This window comes from Sminthopsis crassicaudata, chromosome X (assembly GCF_048593235.1).
Source record: "Sminthopsis crassicaudata isolate SCR6 chromosome X, ASM4859323v1, whole genome shotgun sequence".
Taxonomy (NCBI): Eukaryota; Metazoa; Chordata; class Mammalia; order Dasyuromorphia; family Dasyuridae; genus Sminthopsis; species Sminthopsis crassicaudata.
The window spans coordinates 73,736,580-73,757,701 of NC_133623.1; the positions used below are offsets into that span (position 1 = coordinate 73,736,580).

At 41.0% G+C, this 21,122-nt stretch overlaps 1 pseudogene; it reads right to left on the reverse strand.

Moving 5' to 3' along the window:
* Window positions 1–12,598: 12,598 nt before the first annotated feature.
* Window positions 12,599–20,845, reverse strand: LOC141549072 (structural maintenance of chromosomes protein 6 pseudogene; annotated as a pseudogene).
* Between the last annotated feature and the right edge of the window lie 277 nt (window positions 20,846–21,122).

A 21,122-nucleotide genomic window follows, 5' to 3' on the forward strand; every position in this document is an offset into this window, starting at 1 on the left:
TTACAGAACAATGATATTCCATAACATTCATATACCATAATTTACCCAACCATTCTCCAATTGATGGGCATCCTTTCATCTTCCAGTTCCTAGCCACTATGAAAAGGGCTGCCATAAACATTTTGGCACATACAGGTCCCTTTCCCTTCTTTAGTATTTCCTTGGGATATAAGCCCAGGAGTAACACAGCTGGGTCAAAGGGTATGCATATTTTGATAACTTTTGGGGCATAATTCCAGATTGCTCTCCAGAATGGTTGGATTCTTTCACAACTCCACCAACAATGCATCAGTGTCCCAGTTTTCCCCCATCCCCTCCAACATTCATCACTATTTGTTCCTGTCATCTTAGCCAATCTGACAGGTCTGTAGTGGTAGCTCAGAGTTGCCTTAATTTGCATTTCTCTGATCAGTAGTGATTTGGAACACGCTTTCCTTTGCTTGGAAATACTTTCAGTTTCATCATCTGAAAACTGTCTGTTCATATCCTTTGACCATTTATCAATTGGAGAATGGCTTGATTTCTTATAAATTAGAGTCAATTCTCTGTTTATTTTGGAGATGAATTCTTTATCAGAACCTTTAACTGTAAAAATATTTTCCCAATTTGTTACTTCCCTTCTAATCTTGTTTGCATTTGTTTTGCTTGTACAAAAGCTTTTTAATTTGATGTAATCAAAATTTTCTACTTTTTGAACAATAATGATCTCTAGTTCTCCTTTGGTCCTAAATTCCTTCCTCCACAAGTCTGAGAGGTAAACTATCCTCTGTTCCTCTAAACTATTTATAATCTCATTCTTTATGCCTCAGTCATGGACCCATTTTGATCTTAGTATGTGGTGTTTAGTGTGGGTCCATGCCTAGTTTCTGCCATACTAATTTCCAGTTTTCCCAGCAGTTTTTGTCAGCCTGACTAGAATTTAGCAAACCCGTGCTACTCCCACTTGAGCAGGTAAAGAGCAAAGTAGTGAAAATTAACACAATCAGACTTTCGGCCAAGATGGCGGCATGGAGGCAGACAGCTGCTTGAGCTCCTCGTTTTCTCTCAGAACTTACTTCATGACAAGCCTCAGACTTAATGCTTGACCCAGAAAGAAATCCACAAATAATCACCAAGAGAAGACATCCTTGAAAGTCGCCAGAAAAGGTCTGTGTTTGCTCGGGGGAGGGTCAATCAGACTGGGCGCAGACTGAGGGCAGGCAAGCCAGAGAGAGACAGGCAGCTCACACAGCTCAGACCAGAGGGGGAGGGGTATGATCTCTGCCGTTTCTTCAAAAAGACTTTTTCCCCAGAGTGGATACTCTGTCTTGGCAGCAAGCCAGGAGCATTGGAGAGGGTGTAAACACCAGAGGTGAAGATTAAAACCCCAGAAAGCCAGCGTCTCTCAGAACCCGGCCACCCCCAACCCCCACCTGGACTGACTCACTGCGTTCTCAGAGCCTCAGAGCTCAGACTCAGTACAGTCATTGCTGTTCTGTTAGTGGCTCTCTGCTGCCCTACCCCCAGTCTGTAGAGGAAGCCCATTAATACCATCCAGCCCCATCCCCCGCAAAACAGACCAATTGTTTCTCTTGTCAGTTTGTTTTCTTCGATTCCTACTCTGACAAAATGAACAAAAAGTTCAAAAGGGCTCTAACCATTGACAGCTTTTCTATGGAGAGAGAGCAGACTTCAAACACTGAGGAGACTAAAAACAGACTGTCCCCAGATGAATCCCTTAAGAGGAATATGAGCTGCTCCTCAATACAAAAGAATCTTATAGAGGAAATCAAAAAGGCTCTCACAAGAGAGCTGGAAGAGAAATGGGAAAAGGAAAGGGAAGCTTGGCAAGAGAGCCTGGAGAAGTCATCCCATGCATTCAAAGACAGAGTGGATAAAGAAATCAAATCATTGAGAAACAAGATTAGTGAGCTGGAAAAGGTAAACAACTCCAAGGAAAACAGGATTAGTGAGCTGGAAAAAGAAAACAGCTCTCTAAAAATAAAATGGATAAAATGGAAAAAAAATTCCATAGAAGATAAAAACTCAATTGGACAATTACAAAGAGATATAAAAAAAGTGAGTGAAGAAAATACATCATTGAAAATTAGACTGGAACAAGTAGAAATGAATGACTCAAGGAGAAACCAAGAGGTAGTCAAGCAAAACCAGAGAAATGAAACAATTGAAAAGAATGTCAAGTACCTTACTAGAAAGACAACAGACCTGGAAAACAGATCCAGGAGAGACAATTTGAGAATAATCGAACTCCCTGAAAAATGTGAGGAAAAAAAGAGCTTGGACACCATTTTCGAGGAAATTATCAAAGAGAACTGCCCAGACGTTCTGGAAACAGAGGGTAAAATAGACATTGAAAAAATTCATCGATCACCTACTGAAAGGGACCCTAAAATCAAAACGCCAAGAAATATAGTGGCCAAGTTCAAGAACCATATGACAAAGGAAAAGATATTGGAAGCTGCTAGAAAAAAGCAATTCAGATATGGAGGATCCACAATAAGGATAACCCAGGATCTAGCAGCGTCCACATTAAAAGAACGCAGGGCCTGGAACATGATATTCCTAAAGGCTAAGGAACTTGGTATGCAGCCAAGAATAACTTACCCAGCAAGAATGAGCATCGTTTTCCAGGGAAGAAGATGGACATTTAACGAAATAAATGAATTCCATCTATTTTTGATGAAAAAACCAGACCTACTTAAAAGGTTTGATCTTCAAATACAGAACTCAAGAGATTTCTAAAAAGGTAAAAAGAAATCTTGAGAACTATACTTCTGCCAAAAATATATGTAAAGAACATATGTACAATTTGTCTTAGAAACTAGAGGTGGAAAGGAAATTATATCATAAAAAAAGTGTAAAGTGGTGGTACTACATCTCATGAAGAGGCAAAGGTAACCTATTATATCTGAGAGAAAGAAAGGAGGGAGATGAACATAGCGTGTATCAATAGACATATTCGATTTATGGTGAAACTTCTTCCACTTCATTGAAAAGTGAAAGGGAAGGAGTAAGCTAAGGGGAAGGGAATACAGAAAATTCGAGGAAAAGGGGTAAAATAAGGGGAGGATCTTTAAGGTGGGGGAGGGATCCTAAAAAGGGAGGGCTGTGAAAAGCAAGTGGTGTTCACCAGTTTAATACTGGGTAGGGGGGTAAGAGGGAAGGAAAGGGGAAAAGCATAAGCAGGGGTTAATAGGATGGCAAGCAATATAGAATTAGTCCTTCTAACCATAAATGTGAATGGGGCAAACTGCCTCATAAAGAGGAAGCAGTTAGCAGACTGGATTAAAAGTCAGAATCCTACTATATGTTATTTACAGGAAATACACCTGAAACAGGGTGAGACATTCAAACTAAAAGTAAAAGGGTGGAGCAGAATCTATTATGCTTCAGGCAAAACCAAAAAAGCAGGAGTAGCCATCCTCATCTCAGATCAAGCAAAAACAAAAATTGATCTAATTAAAAGAGATAAGGAAGGGGATTATATCCTGCTAAAGGGCAGCATCAATAATGAAGCAGTATCAATATTAAACATATATGCACCAAGTGGTGCAGCATCTAAATTCTTAAAAGAGAAATTAAGAGAGCTGCAAGAGGAAATAGATAGCAAAACTATAATAGCGGGAGATCTCAACCTTGCACTCTCAGAATTAGATAAATCAAACCACAAAATAAATAAGAAAGAAGTCAAAGAGGTAAATAGAATACTAGAAAAGTTTGATATGATAGATCTTTGGCGAAAGCTGAATGGAGACAGAAAGGAATATACTTTCTTCTCAGCAGTTCATGGAACCTATACAAAAACTTGATCATATACTAGGGCATAAAAGCCTCAAAATCAAATGCAGTAAGGCAGAAATAGTAAATGCATCCTTTTCATACCACAATGCAATCAAAATTACATTTAATAAAAAGCCAGGGGAAAATAGACCAAAAAATAATTGGAAATTAAATAATCTTATACTAAAGAATGATTGGGTAAAACAGCAAATCATAGACATAATTAATAACTTCACCCAAGAAAATGACAATAATGAGACATCATACCAAAATGTGTGGGATACAGCCAAAGCAGTAATAAGGGGAAGTTTTATATCTCTACAGGCCTACTTGCATAAAATAGAGAAAGAGAGGGCCAACGAATTGGGCTTACAACTAAAATTGCTAGAAAAGGAACAAATTAAAAACCCTCAGACAAACACAAAACTTGAAATTCAAAAAATAAAAGGTGAGATTAATAAAATTGAAAGTAAAAATACTATTGAATTAATTAATAAAACAAAGAGTTGGTTCTATGAAAAAACCAACAAAATAGACAAACCCTTAGTAAACCTGATTAAAAAAAGGAAAGAGAAAAAGCAAATTGTTAGTCTTGAAAATGAAAAGGGTGAACTCACCACTAATGAAGAGGAAATTAGAACAATAGTTTGGAGCTACTTTGCTCAACTTTATGCCGATAAATTCAATAACTTAAATGAAATGGAAGAATACCTTCAAAAATATAGCTTGCACAGATTAACAGAGGAAGAAGTAAGTAGTCTAAATAGTCCCATCTCAGAACAAGAAATAGACCAAGCTATTAACCAACTTCCTAAGAAAAATTCCCCAGGACCAGATGGATTTACATGTGAATTCTACCAAACATTTAAAGAACAACTAACTCCAATGCTATGTAAACTATTTGAAAAAATAGCGATTGAAGGAGTCCTACCAAATTCCTTCTATGACACAGACATGGTACTGATACCTAAACCATGTAGATTGAAAACTGAGAAAGAAAACTATAGACCAATTTCCTTAATGAATATTGATGCTAAAATCTTAAATAAGATATTAGCAAATAGACTTCAGAAAATCATCCCCAGGATAATACACTATGACCAAGTGGGATTTATACCAGGAATGCAGGGCTGGTTTAATATTAGGAAAACTATTAGTATAATTGACCATATTAATAATCAAATTAATAAAAACCATATGATCATCTCAATAGATGCAGAAAAAGCATTTGATAAAATCCAACCTCCATTCCTACTAAAAACGCTTGAGAGTATAGGAATAAATGGACTGTTCCTTAAAATAATAAGGAGCATATATTTAAAACCTTCAGTAAACATCATATGTAATGGCGATAAACTAGACCCTTTCCCTATAAGATCAGGAGTGAAACAAGGTTGCCCGCTATCACCATTACCTTTCAATATAGTACTAGAAACGCTAGCCTCGGCAATAAGAGCCGAGAAAGAGATTCAAGGAATTAGAGTAAGAAATGAGGAAATCAAATTATCACTTTTCGCAGATGACATGATGGTATACTTAGAGAACCCCAAAGACTCTGCTAAAAAGCTATTAGAAATAATTCAGAATTTTAGCAAAGTTGCAGGATAAAAAATAAATGCACATAAATCCTCAGGATTTTTATACATTAACAACACAATCCAACAGCAAGAGATACAAAGAGAAATTCCATTCAAAATAACAGTCGATAGTATAAAATATTTGGGAATATATCTACCAAAGGAGAGTCAGGAATTATATGAGCAAAATTACAAAACACTTGTCACAAAAATAAAGTCAGATTTAAATAATTGGAAAGACATTCAGTGCTCTTGGATAGGCTGAGCGAATATAATTAAGATGACAATACTCCCTAAACTAATCTATTTATTTAGTGCTATACCAATCAGACTTACAAGAAACTATTTAAATAACCTAGAAAAAATAACAACAGAATTCATATGGAACAACAAAAGGTCGAGAATTTCAAGGGAAGTAATGAAAAAAAATTAAGTGAAGGTGGTCTAGCTGTACCTGATCTAGAACTATATTATAAAGCAACAGTCACCAAAACCATTTGGTATTGGCTAAGAAATAGACTAGTTGATCAGTGGCATAGGTTAGGTTCACAGGGCAAGATAGTGAATAAAAATAGCAATCTAGTGTTTGACAAAACCAAAGATCCCAAATTTTGGAATAAGAATTCATTATTTGACAAAAACTGCTGGGAAAACTGGAAATTAGTATGGTAGAAACTAGGCATGGACCCACATTTAACACCACATACTAAGATTAGATCAAAATGGGTCCAAGATTTAGGCATAAAGAACGAAATCATAAATAAATTGGAGGAACATGGCATGGTTTACCTCTCAGACTTGTGGAGGAGGAAGGAGTTTGTGTCCAAGGGAGAACTAGAGACCATTATTGATCACAAAATAGAAAATTTTGATTACACCAAATTAAAAAGTTTCTGCACAAACAAAACTAATGCAAACAAGATTAGAAGGGAAGTAACAAATTGGGAAAACATTTTTACAGTTAAAGGTTCTGATAAAGGCCTCATCTCCAAAATATACAGAGAATTGACTTTAATTTATAAGAAATCAAGCCATTCTCCAATTGATAAATGGTCAAAGGATATGAACAATTTTCAGATGATGAAATTAAAACTATTTCCGCTCATATGAAAGCGTGTTCCAAATCACTATTGATCAGAGAAATGCAAATTAAGACAACTCAGATACCACTACACACCTGTCAGATTGGCTAAGATGACAGCAACAAATAACGATGAATGTTGGAGGGGCTGTGGGAAAACTGGGACACTGATGCATTGTTGGTGGAGTTGTGATAGAATCCAACCATTCTGGAGAGCAATCTGGAATTATGCCAAACATGTTATCAAAATGTGCATACCCTTTGACCCAGCCATACTACTACTGGGCTTATATCCCAAGGAAATACTAAAGAAGGGAAAGGGACCTGTATGTGCCAAAATGTTTGTGGCAGCCCTTTTCATAGTGGCTAGAAGCTGGAAGATGAATGGATGTCCATCATTTGGAGAATGGTTGGGTAAATTATGGTATATGAATGTTATGGAATATTATTGTTCTGTAAGAAATGACCAACAGGAGAAATAGAGTGAGGCTGGGAGAGACTTACATCAACTGATTTTGAGTGAAACGAGCAGAACCAGAAAATCATTATACCCTTCAACAATGATACTGTCCGAGGATGTATGCTGATGGAAGTGGATATCTTCAACACAGAGAAGAGCTAATCCAATTCCAATTGATCAATGATGGACAGAATCAGCTACATCCAGAAAAGGAACACTGGGAAATGAGTGTAAACTGTTATTTTTACCTTCTGAATCCAATTCTTCCTGTGCAACAAGAAATTCGGTTCTACACACATATATTGTATCTAGAATATACTGTAATATATTTGACATGTATAAGACTGCCTGCCATCTGGGGGAGGGGGTTGGGGGAGGAAGGGAAAAAATCTGAATAGAAGTAAGTGCAAGGGATAATGTTGTAAAAAATTACCCATGCATATGTACTGTCAAAAAAAAGTTATAATTATAAAATTAAAAAAAAAGAAAAAGGAAATTAACACAATCAGGAGAGGAGGTCATGGATTCTTGTGGTTTATGACCATATAATCTCCTTTAACTTCTGTGAAATTGGCCTCCTCTCTCTGGAGAACTCAATGATGGGACCACCCACTTCTCAGAAGAGTCTAATACAGCTTCTGTTCTTCACTTTCAGAAATCTCTGAGTCGTCCTTTTGAGTTAGGACTTGCCTTACCACACAGTACTCAGGACAAAGAGATGAAGTCGGGGCGGGGGAGGGGGGTCGCTGTCTCAAGAATGTCATCTGGAACTACAGATTTACTTGGGAAGGTGGCAGGTGGTACAGACCAAGTCAGAACAGGCTGAGAAGTTGAATTCCTAAGGGGAATCTCATGGGAAGGAGGTTGAGAAATCTGGACATAGCATTCCCAGCTTCCATGTGTATTTTGACATGTGTGAGAAATCCCCTCTTCTCTCACTATACCTGTGCATCTGAATATTGCCATGTTCTCATGGGTATGAATGCTCCATTTTTCCTTGTTTGTATTTCGTTATTCATGTATCTTTTTCACTTATTGGTTTCACCCTTTTCCCTCAATCATAGTTCATATAAGAGCACTGGTGTACTCAGTGTATATAATTATGCTCTATGGCCTCTTTTGGATCATGTTGTGGAGGTGCGAGAATTGAGGGTAAGAGATCCCCTCTGGTCAGTGTCTCAGGTCCCTTGTGAAAGAATTTGAAAAGCCAAAGTCTGTGGCAAAGGGGGATTTATTTAGAGTAAGGAGAAAGCTTTCTGAGTGGGTGAAGAATCTTGTTAGGATGATTTTGCAGAGACTGGTTTACCCTGAGAAGAAAATATCTTCATCAGTGGGCTAAGTCCAGACAGGCAAATACCTCCTGATAGGAATTAGCAAAGATGGGATAAGAAAAGAGTACATAAAGAAGACAGCTTTCAAGGGGCCAACTCCTGATTAGGAATTTGGCAAAGATTCGGGGTTCAGAACTGTTTTTTCTTAGCCTTCTGAGGCTTTATCGGGGTTTGCCCAGGCCAGGAGCTGGGAGCCGTTCCAGGGACTAATCTCCAATTCAGCAGAAGGCAGAAGGCTGTGATTGTGCCCCTGGACAAGGTCTTCTGGTGAATGAGTTTGCCTATGGTGAATGAGTGTGGCCCCTGCCAGAAGGTGGGAGAGGATGAGACTGAAAAACACCCTTTATCCCGAGGGGTACGTCAGGGCCCCCGAAAAGCTTAAAGGGGGACACACTTTACATCAATATCATTTATTACTCATGAACTCTCTCATATAGAGCACTTACATAATCTTTCTCTATTCCCATTAGAGGACTTTCTTTAAAAGGACTCATTCAGTCCGTATTCCTTATCCATGTTCTCTGCCTCCATGTCTGTGTATGAGTAGTGACATACTCCTTCTGCTGGGAGGCAGCAGTGGGGAACACTTTCAGGTATACTGGAAGAATATTAGAGAACTCTTAGAAGTCAGTAAAAGGGGATAATGTAAGTGTGTGCACAGAAACACAGGAATGAAAAGGGAGCGTGAGTACTTACATAGATGAATAGAGTGGAAATGGAAAGTCTCACATGTAGGTATAGAGAAATGCTCACCAGTGTTTCTGAGGTAGAACCTATTTCCTGTAAATGACTTTATAGAAAGAATAAATGAGCAACATGTACATGGGAATGAGAGAAAGGACGTGAGTACTTCTCTAACTGGGTATGCACTTTGTCTTCATATGTGTCAGATGTGATACATGCATTTATTTATACAAATATGAATTTTTATGTATTAGAACACAGTAGCCACAGGTAACAGCATTCGCAAATGAATACAGAACGCACAGATGTTAAATATGTTCATCCTTTGCTCTAGGTAGAAATTTATAGGAAAAATGAGTGGGACCTGGAGTGGGGGAAGGGAAATGAGCAGAAGGACTTTGGGAAAAGGCTGTGTGGGGAGCTGAGGCTGACTACGGGGAGACCAGCGAGTGGCATGTCTGTGTGGGGACCACGGAGGGAGGGGCTGCCTTGGAAGCAGCAGGATTCCTGCATCAGCAAGGTGATGGTCATTGAGGACACGGGCCTTGGGCTCTAAGCCCAGGCAGAGGGAGAAGGGAGGAAGCACAATACAGAAAGATGTGGCTTAAACACTGTCCAGTGTGGTAGCTATGATGGACACAGGGGGTGAGGTAGAAGTTGGGACATAAGCACATTCACAGTAATCCCGAAGCACACCAATATCCATACTCTGTCTCTGTCTCTGTCTCTCTGTCTGTGTCTCTGTCTGTGTCTGTGTCTCTTTCTCTGTCTCTGTCTCTCTGTGTCTGTGTCTCTGTCTGTGTCTCTGTCTCGCTCTTTACATATATACATATATATGGAGGTTATTCCATAGTTACTCCTATGCAGAGATTTTATGAGCTATCATAATTCATTGTATGTATGTGTTTACAACCATATATATATATATATATATATATATATATATATATATATATACATATATATATATATATACACACACACATATATATATGTATATACATTATAACTCTTTTGGTCCATATGTATATTTTTACCATGAGTCACATCTATGAGCACTCATATTATGTTTATGAGTATTTCATTTAGGAGTACTCATTCACTTCTTATTTCTACATTTTAGCGCACTCCTCTTCTCTATTTTTCTACATATAAATATCTCTGTATGCATAGAAATGATTCTTCATATATTCTCTCATGGAAGAGAAATAGTAAAACAATTTTAGGAAAAAAGAAAGGATTCTAAAAGAACAGTTATACTGCATAGAGAAAATTTGTATATAGATAGAGAAAATATGGGTGCTCACAAATATGATTAGACAAGATGTAGGTATTCATGTTGTTATGTATTGTGAAGAGAGAATGGTTACTGATCTTTATGAGAATAAAGCTTTCTATATCCTTTTCTTTATTATTTATTCATTTATTTGTTCTTTAATAAATAAGTACCTGAACTTTGGAATGAAGAAAAAGTTACATAAGTTATTTTCATTCATGTATATATATATATATATGTATTCCTAATATTATGAGATTATTCATTGTCTATAAATAAATTTACCCAAATAAGTATTCATGATTTATAGGAAAGAGAATCTGTCATCATGTATATGAGTACTCTTTGATGATAAAGAGAATAAATATCAATGAAATGCATTATTTCTCCACTAGATATAGGATTACATAGTCATAAGTATAATATAAATAATCTTTATATAGAGATTGATATAGACTTATAATGAGTCATTCATATTAGAAAACTAGAGAGGAAGTATCTGAGCGTTTCTGAAGACAAGGACAAGGGAACATTTCGACAGAGAGCAGAGGTTCTCTGGGCATGTATCTGGCTGCCTGGCTCTGAGAACTCCTCTGCCTTCCTCTCTGGCTCACAGAATAGCAACAGGCTGGTAACCACACTGGCAGCCTGAGCCACTTGTGGGGAGGGATGGAGAATATGAGATAGGCCTTGACCCCAGGTTGCCCTTATTTGCCAGGCTAGTTGGCTTCAGTCCTGGCCTCTCCTTCCTAGGACAGCCAAGCTTCATGGGCTGGAGGTCCCTGGGCAGGTACTCCTCAGAAGCCTCTGGGTGGGTTAAGTAAAAAGCAAACCAAGCCCACCACCACCACCATCCCCTCCGGGTTTGTAACAGCCTGGGGTACACAGGGGGAGTCTGAGCACATCCAATGCCTTTCCACAGGGGGTTTCTTTCATTTGAGAAGTAAAGTGGGAGGACCACAGCCACTTCCCTCAGAGTCTAATTTGAACATTTCTCTGGCAGTTGAGGAGTTCTTCTAGGCAAGGTCCCGGATTTCTGCCCTCAGAGAACGCCCAGGCTATTGAGGGAAAAGGTGTCCTTCAACTTGCCAAAATCAGGAGTGCTGGTGAAGGCTCAGCCCAAGGAGGAAACCCTTGGAGGGAGGGATCAACATTTGTTTCAGGGACTTGGGCTTGGTGGCAGCTGGGCTTTTGATGATGGGAAGGAAGGGGGCCATTAGCAATAGAACACAGGGGAGAAAGTTCAGCTGTGCAAAGGGATCCCCTTGAGCTGCAGAAGGAGGCCCTAGGAATCACTGAGAGAAAGGAAGTCCAAATACGGCAGTAAGACACCTCTTTTCTTCCCATATTATGAATCTGAGAATTGATATGTTCTCTTTACATATTCATATATATGTGTGTGTATGTGTATCTGTGTATATATATATGTATACATACATATATATATTTACATACATATGTATTTAATATTCCTCCCTACTCCCTTGCGGGGAAGATGTTAGTACTCACATGTCCTCTCTGTAAATGCATCAGTATATACAGGCTCCCCCATCTACTGCACATGGTCATATATACATAGATATACACACACATAAGCACCCGGGCATTCAGCACATATAAATACACTACATTATCTCTCCTGACTCCTATCTATATGTTCGGTATATGAACATTTGTGGACGCTCATTCTTCCCCTGTTCCTCCATGTGGGGAAACCTTCTTTTCTGTCAGTAACGCTGTGGATGAGGAACTGAGAACCTCTGCGCGAACATGGAGAAGAGACTCCAGATAGTTTCTCTCCTGGGAGAAGCAGTGGAATGCTGTTAGATATGCAGACATCACAGAGGAGATCTTAATGTGTGTAAAGAGAGAGAGAGAACTTGTGCACACATACATACATAAATACCACATGGATACTTATAGCTATGGACCAAGAGGCATACATGAGTACTCCCGGACTTAGCAAGAGAGAATAATTCTCATTTTCAGGAAGAGATAGAATATGAGTCACGTGAATTAATTTATTGGAAGAATGAGCATGTATATAGCACTGGAAAGAAAGCATCTGAGTACATGGATGAATATATTGTGCCTCCCTATGTTTTCATGTATTATAAACATTCCTTTGTGTAAGGGAGAAGTTATTCTCTCCAGGGGAAACACCGTGTGGGGGATGGAAGCTTCAGAAGAGAAAAGCTGACTGGGATGTCTGGGAGCCGGAGAGGGGAAAAGGAGCCTCAGAGGGTACGGGGGCGGAGAGGACCAACAGAGCTGGAGGCCTGAGGGGGAGGGGGAGCTGAGAACAACGGGATGGGGGGGGGATGCTGTCTCCAAGGAGACGGGTGAGGAGGCTGTTTGCTTGGGACCAATGCAGGGAGCGGCGGGATTGGCTGGAGGTAAACTCCTGTCTCAGGTTGGCCCTGATGCCACCGGCCACTGGCGTTCGAAGGGGGGCGGGTCACCTTGCCAGACTCCGCTCCGATTGGCTGCTGCCTCCGTGACGTCCTTGAGGGACGGGAATAAGTAAGTGGAAGACTAGAGAGGCCGCGGCCCCACCCAAAGCCCACCTGAGGCTCGGGCTCCCCAGCATGGATGACCTGTGACCCCAAAATGGAAGCCCCAAATTTCCGGCCCCCCCTCTGGTAGGGCAACGGTCCGCAAATGGTCACGAAAGCACTTAGTTTCCCCCCCCCCCCCCCCGAGTTCTGCGAGGTGACAATCCGAAGGGGATGGGGGGGGGAACCTCTAACTCAGCAATAACCCAGAAAGAACCGAGGGGTTTATTTCAGGCTTTGAGGTTAAAAAAGGGCCGGGCTTGCTGAGCTGCCCTGAGGTAGCGGGGGTTTCTCAGGGAGGGGAGGGGGGACACAGGAGAATGGATGTGGGAGGGGAGCACCAGTGGGCTCGCCTGCTGGGACAGGGAGGAGGCTGAGGAGCCCTCAGCACTCACCTGGTCCAACCTCCTCGTTTCAAAAAGTCTTAGCTGAGGCCAAGAAGAGAGCAGGGACGTGGCCATGGTCCCCCAGCCGGGAAGGGCCTGTTCAGGCCTGGAGGCCAGATCTCTGGGGCCTGCCAGCTTCCACCTGGGCCTCTCTCTCCTCCCACAGTCAGGCGTCATGGTCTCCAGTCCCTGGGAAGGGGGTCTCACAGGACTTGTATTGGGGGATAGAATGGAGGGAGACCACAGAGCTCAACAGGTCCAAGCTCCTCCTTTGGGGAAAAAGGGAAACTGAAGGCAAGAGCAGGGCAGAGACAAAGCCAAGGTCACACATAGCCAGGAAGGGGCAGATCCAGACCTGGAGCCCTGCTAGGCTAGCTGGCTTCCATCTTGGCCTCTCCTCCTCCCACAGCCAGGCTTCATGGGCTGGAGGTCCCTGGGAAGGCACATCCCAAAAGCAGGTGGGAAAGTTGCCCATAGAACTTGGGGTTCTTGGAGTCTTCAGTTAGGACTGTGGGGTAAAAGAAAGGGCAAACCAAGCCTCTAGACCCCCCCAGCCCCAATAATGAGCCAGCCTGGCACACCCAGTTAGCAGGGGGAGCCTGAGCAAATCCCATGCCTGCCTGAATGAGGTTCTTCCTTTCTGAGAAAGGAGAATGGCCCCCAGCTGCTTCACCCAGGGCCTGTTTGAACACTTTCCTGGGGCTTGGAGGGGGGAGCCTGGGCCAGGTCCCAGTTTCTGTCCTGGGGGGGAAGGCAGAGGAGCACCTTTGACAGGGTGGACATGTAGTAGTGGGGACAGGGCCGGGCCCTGGACAGGGAGCCTGTTTGTCATTTCTTATGGCCCAGTAGTGGTCAAGTAGCATAGGCGCCATCAGACAGTCAAGCAGCACAGTGGATGGAGCAGTGAGCCTGAACTTAGAAAGTCCAGAGGTTCAATCGAGGCTCAGACAGGAGTAGCTCATTTATGATACTCCTTCAGCTGATATCCACAGAGGTGCAGGCCCCCTTCTTCTCTCTGCATGACTACACAAGAGTACCAAACAGTCTCTGCGTCCATGGGCAGCATCTTCCTGCGTCCTCTGATGAGGAGAGAAGTGGAAAACCTTAAGGTGGATGGACAGAACATAGGAGAACTTCATCAGTGAAAACAGTGGAAGAAAGTAAGCCTCTATGTACACACATGAACAGAAAATACGGGTACTCCTGCAGATGAAGAGAGAGTGAATGGGAGAACTTTTACATGGAGGAATAGAGAGAATGGTTACTAATGGTGATTCGGAAATAGAAGATATAAATCATGCCAAAGAATTTCTAGAAAGATCAACTGAGGACATCTATGTAGGGATGAAGAGAGAACTAGACTACATAGATTCATACATACCTATATGTGTGAATCTCTCCTCTAACTTCACACTGAGTTGCCATACATTCTCTATATATTCATTGGCAAAATTATGAAGAATTTGTACTTTGTAGAGGAGAAATTATATTCTTCTGTTCTGTTCCAGATTCTTTGTGACCATCAAGTATAATGGCGAATCTTTTGTATATAGCCTCAAACTTTAAACTCTTACAGGTTTAAGGATTGAAAGTTATCCCTTTGATTTAGGAACGTGGGGTATACAGAAGTATTTTTCACCTGTTTTAATGCAACTCAACAGTACTACAAGGGCATCCACATTATCAGTCGCTTTTGAGATTTTGTAGCAAATTGTTAATGTTACACATTCAATAACTGTGTGAAATGAATGAATGAACTCAGTTGTTTTGCTTCAGGGTTTTTGACCTTTGAAAATCTCTATTTTGTAGGATGACTTCTTGGGTAGGAGAAGGGGGAGAAATGTATTCAGAAGCCAATTGCTATTTAGTGGGGATAGAAGGATCAAAGGAGGAGCTTTCCTAGAATGAGAAAAGGTACACTCATACTTCTAGGAAGTAGGGAATGTCAGGAGAGAGGGAGAGGTCAAAAGTGAATGAAAGAGTGAAGATGCCAAAGGAGGATTGCTTCTGTTGGAGGAGATGCTGTGGAATGAGATGTTTTGAACAGGCGGAGGGGCCAGCTTTGCTAAGAAGCAAGGGAACTTGATCTTGGGACACTGGGAATTTTCCCACCTAGAGAAGCAGGACTGGTTTGGATCTCTGCATTCGCATCCCAGTCCCATACCTGATGCATCATAGGTGCATCTTACTGACTTGTAAAGAAACTTCAGGACCTTAGACCTCTCATTCTAAAAATTATGTCCACCTTCTCAGTGCAGAGCCAAGGCAAAAAAAGTAATTTAGTTCAGTCTTTGTTAAAAGGTGGGTCCTAAGCTAAACAACATTCCCTAAAAGACAGCAGCATCTTAATCAAGAACCACTGAGCCTTGAGGTTGGTCATCCAATCATGGGAGGCACTCTTTTTTTTAACCTGGATGGTTCATTTTTCAGAGAAAGCTTTTTTTTAAACCTTTTTATTTTCAAAACCTATACAGATATAACTTTCAACGTTCAAGCATGGAAAACCTTGTGTCCAGATTTTTTGCCTCTCTTCCCCCCCCAGAAGACAAGTAATTCAATATATATTAATCATGTGCAGTTTCTTCTATACATACTTCCAAAATTATGATGCACAAGAAATATCAGATTAAAAGGGAAAAAATAAGAAAAAAGGAAAACTCAAGCAAACAACAAAAAAGTGAAAAATTTCAATATTCACCCTAGCTAAACCTTGTGTTCTAATTCATTGCCTCCCTCGCCGCACCCTCTCCTCAAATGACAACTAATTCAATCAATGTACATTTTCTACTATTATCATGTTGCAATGAATTATCATGAATGATCAGATCAAAAAGGAAAAAAAATAAGAAAACAAAATGCAAGATAACAAGAACAAATAAGTGAAAATAGTATATTGTCGTCCAACATAGTTCCCATAGTCTTCTCTCTGGTTGCAGATGGCTGTCTTCATCACAAGACAATTGGAACTGTCCTGAATAATGTCCTTGTTAGAAGGGCCAATGTCCATCAGAATCGATCACCGTATGTTGGTGCAATGTCCAATGATCTTCTGGCTCTGCCCATTTCACCCAGCATCAGTTCAGTTTCTCCAGGCCAATCTGACAGCATCCAAAATACAAAATGCAAGATAACAAGAACAAGTAAATGAAAATACTATATTGTAGTCCAACATAGTTCCCACAGTTCTCTCGCTGGTTGCAGATGGCTGTCTTCATCACAAGACCACTGGAACTGTCCTGAATAATGTCATTGTTAGAAGAGCCATGTCCATCAGAATCGATCACCGTATGTTGGTGCAATGTCTGGCTCTGCCCATTTCACCCAGCATCAGTTCAGTTTCTCCAGTCCAATCTGACAGCATCCAAAATACAAAATGCAAGATCACAAGAACAAATAAATGAAAATATTATATTGTAGTCCAACTTAGTTCCCACAGTCCTCTCTCTGGTTGCAGATGGCTGTCTTCATCACAAGACCACTGGAACTGTCCTGAATAATCTCAGTCAGAAGAGCCAATGTCCATCAGAATCGATCATCGTATACTCTTTTTGTTGCAATGTCCAGTGATATGCTGGTTCTGCACATTTCACCCAGCATCAGTTCATTTCACTTTTTCCAGGCCTGTCTGACTGCATCCTACAGGATCATATTTTATGGAACAATAATATTCCATAACATCTGTAGATCACAATTTATTAAGTCATTCTCCAAGTGATGGGTATTCAGTCAGTTTCCACTTGCTCGCCACAACAAAAAGGGCCGCCTCAAACATTTTTGCATGTGTGGGTCTCTTTCTCGCCTTTATGGTCTATTTGAGATACAGGCCCATTAGAAACTCTGCTGGATCAAATGGTATGCACGGGTTGATAGTCCTTTGGGCATAGTTCCAAATTACTCTCCAGAAGGGTTGAAATGGTCTACAACTCCATCAACAATCTGTTAATGTCTCAATTTCCCTAAATCCCCTCCAACATTAGCCATTACCTTTCCCTGTGATATTCGCCAATCTGAGATGTGTAGTGGTCCCTCAGAGTTGTCTTACTTTGCATTTCAGAGAAAGCTGTTTTCATCAAAACATAGCTTGACATAACTTTATATTATGTGTTAGCTGGTACACTCAGTTGTTTTATTTATTTTTCAATAGTATTTTATTTTCTGCAATATATTAGAAGATACTTTTCACTATTCATTTTCCCAAAACTTTGTGCATCAAATGTTTCTCCCCGACAACTCTTCCCCAAGAAAGGAAGCAATCTGATATCATCATCAGTGTCCACAGTTCTGTGTACGTTTGTCCCTCATCTGCAGGAGTTGGGGACTTTTCCTTGGAATTTCCTGATCAGAATTTGGTGTGGAGATAGTTTGTAAATCTTTATGGTAAAGGCTTTGTGGGGGGTAACATGTTTAAATTTCTCCTGCTTCTGTCTTGACTCTTCCTTCCTGAAAATATTTTTTGAAGTAGGAACATTTGTCAAATTACCACGTTGATACTTTGAGAAAAAAAAAAAAACAACAAGCAAACCACAATGAACTGAAAACACGACGACATTAAAGATTTATTGACTTTCTTCTTCTGAACTGACTTCTTGGGGAGGCAGGGTTCCCTCTGTTTCAGGCTCTGGTATGTGGACTATTTCAGCAAGTGAACTTGGAGGAAGAGAACCTATATGTTGCGGAATGAATAAGAGGAACTGGTGGTGTGGTTGAGAATGGGCTACCTGGAGGATCATGTCCATGGCGATTTTTATTTGGTTTCTGTCCATGTAGATGTCAAATGAATCAAAACATCTGAAAGGTGATCCTGTGATGGACCATAAGGTAAGAATGAAGAAAAAGTTTGAAAAAGCGTGTCTGTCATTTGAGAAGGCATTCATGGTATCCACAGCTGCTCTGCTCCCCTCTGCAGGCTGGATAGTTATAGAAAGGGTCTCGCTCTCATGATCCACGTGTATTTCCCCACAGAAAGACCACTGAGATAGTAAGTTGTCAAAGTAACACTTGCATTGCTTGAAAAGATTTCCTCTCTCTCTCTTGTATGACCCAACTTTCTGGGTTGCCATTTTATTCAGGTTTCTGACAAGTTTTTTCAAATTCTTCACTTGACCATTTACCTCTGCACATCTTTCTTTGACATCTATGTACTCGTTCCTTATTTCTTCTCGGGTTCCATGAGTATAGATTTCTGATTCTATATTCTCTTTGACCATATTGATTTCTTCATAAATAACGGAGGCCATTCTTGTAACTTCCATACGCACAGGACATGTGCATGTGGCCAGAGTGATCGCCCTCTGGAGTTCTCTCTTCTTCATGTCCACCTCCTCTTTAATGTTTTGGATTTGATATAGTTTTCGCTCAAGCCTAGCTGCACAACACCTCTCTGAATTGTGTCGGATGCTCACTTCCAGCCCAGCCGCGTTCCGTTCTTCCATAAATGATTCTGATAACTTTGAAATTTGACGAAATTTGGACTCAAAATCTTTCAGTTTCTCTTCACTATTTATTCTCACTTGCCTTAAGTTCTCCATCTCTGCCTTTCGAGACTGAATTTTTTTCTCAACTGCTTTTATACTTTCTTTAATTTCCTGAGCTACAGTTTCCAGACCTGAGATTTCTTTTGACTGGTTTTCATTTTGATTCTTGAGATCTTTTATTTCTGAAGTAATATCTGTTCGTTCAACCCTCATTTCATTTAAAGTTTTGTAATGACTATCAATAGTTTCTCGGTTCTTCTTGAGATCATTTTCAAGTAAACTAATATGTTGGTGAAATGCAGACAACTGTGCTATTTTATTTTCCACTTCTTTCTGCAAATTATTTATTTCAATGTCCATATCTCCCAAGTAAGTAGGTCTGGATTTTTCACATGGGGAATAGCGTCCTTCAAACACTTCATCCCCAGAGGCAGTTAAAATTTTGCAGCAGTTCTTGGGAAATTCCTCACCCTGCATCACTGCATGGGCCACAGAGTTACTTTTAATGAGCAGCACAGACTGTATGCCCTTCATATCAATCAAATTATTGGCCACCACTGCATCACGTATTTCTAAGGCTTTGAGAACTGTTGGAAATTGTGGGTGATCCGCTGCTCTGCCTGTGACATCATACAACTCACAGTCAAATGGTGACACGATTATCTGTGGTCCTGGAGAGGCTGGTGGATAAATGTTTTTCATCAGTCCCTGAAGAATCAGCTCGTCATTGTGGTTGTCACAGAAAAAGTGAAGGAGAAGGCCCCCCAAGCAGCACTCAATAGCCAAAGCAAATTCGGGATCTCGGAGACGAATGCAAGCTCCGAGGGGGCCTAGTGGTTTGTGAGTAAAGTGCCCTTGACTATGGGCATGGTCTACAGCTTCAACAAGAGCTGCGATCTGGGCTCCAAATCTTTTCAGTGGCTCAGATTTGCAATCCTCACACTGCCTTAGCTGGTTTTGCTTCTCATGCAGCATCTCCTGTATATCAGACTCTTCTCTCTTAAGTCGAAAATGTTCTTCATCATCTTTTTCTACAGTTCCGTGAATAATGTTTATATCTTGGACAAGTGAATATTCTTGCTTTCTGAGGGCCTTTAATCTTTCTGTCAATGTGGAAATGTTTTTCTGCCTCTCCAATTCTGCTGGTTGTAGACTTGTTTTCTTGTTTTCAATTTCTTCTTGAAGCTGTCTTGCCACTTTTTCTAATTTATTCAATTCATTTTGGGACAAATTATATAAAGACCTCATTTGAGTATAGGCCATATCTATTTTCTTGGTATTTTCTTTTGCTTCAGTGTATTCCTGCTGTAATCCACTGTGGTCCTCATTTAACTTTTCTATGTTCTGGATGATGGCTTGGAGCCTCTTTTCTGCTTCATTTAATCTGGACTTGGAAAGCTCCTGTTCCTGTCCTAACTCTCTGCTGCGTTGTTCTTCAACACTCATATTACTTATCTTTTTATGAATGTCTCTCTCAATTTGAATTACAATTGCCCAAGCCATCTCAGAACTCAAGTCTTCCAAGTCATCCATCATATAAATCAAATTCTCATGACGTCTCTCTAATACTGTGAGGTCATCATTGAGACACTGAAGCTGCTCTTTCCCTTCCTCTAGGCTCTGCTGGTTTCTTGCTTTTTTCTCTAGAATTTCTGAATACTCCTCCCTCATCCCCTCAAGCTTGGTTGCTTTCAGAAATAATCTGTATCTGTCACCATCATCTCTGATCTGCAATAACTGCCCACCCACCTCTTGGTGTAAAACGGTCACGGGATTGTCTACTCTGATCTTAAAATGCTCGAGAATGGCTGGCAGCTCGTCTCCCTCACAAACAACTAGGTTTCCTGCTTGGTCTTTTAGCTGGTGACTTGGATTCCTATCTACCCAGATGCATTGCTGTACAGTTATGGAATCCCCAAAAACCTCAGCCTTAAAAGCCTTTTCCCCTGTGTTCCTTAAAGTAACGGAGATGGTAGCGGAAGTCTCTCCTTCTTTCACAAAGTGTCTGAGAGACAATCCTAAGGATTTCCCGCCCAGACCCACTATCAGGGCTGCCAGCAATGTGCTCTTCCCACTGTGTCCCACCAGTAAGTTGACACTGGACCCAAATCTCACGGGCCCGAGCTTGGAATAGCTCATGAAATTCTCCAGCTGAATACTCTCAATGATACCCGCTTCCCCTGGGGCTGACTGAGAAACAGAACGTTCAGGAGACACGTTCTGGAAGAGGACCGGCGCCATGTCCTCACTCATGCAACCTGCTGGCCCTGGCCTCTCTCTTGGCTCCTCCCCTGAGGTAGAGGGTACTGCCAAATCCAGTTTCCTCTGCGCCATTTTGTCAGTGACAGAAAAACCCGCCTGGGTGGGAGGACTCTTCCAGAGTCACTTCCTGCTCCTTCCCTGCCCCACCCTTTCCAAGGAGGCACAATGTGCCTCTATGGAGTCTCTAAGCCCTTAGAACTACACTCTGGCCCCAATTTCCTGTTCTACATCAGCAGAGACAGACAAGCCAGGCCCT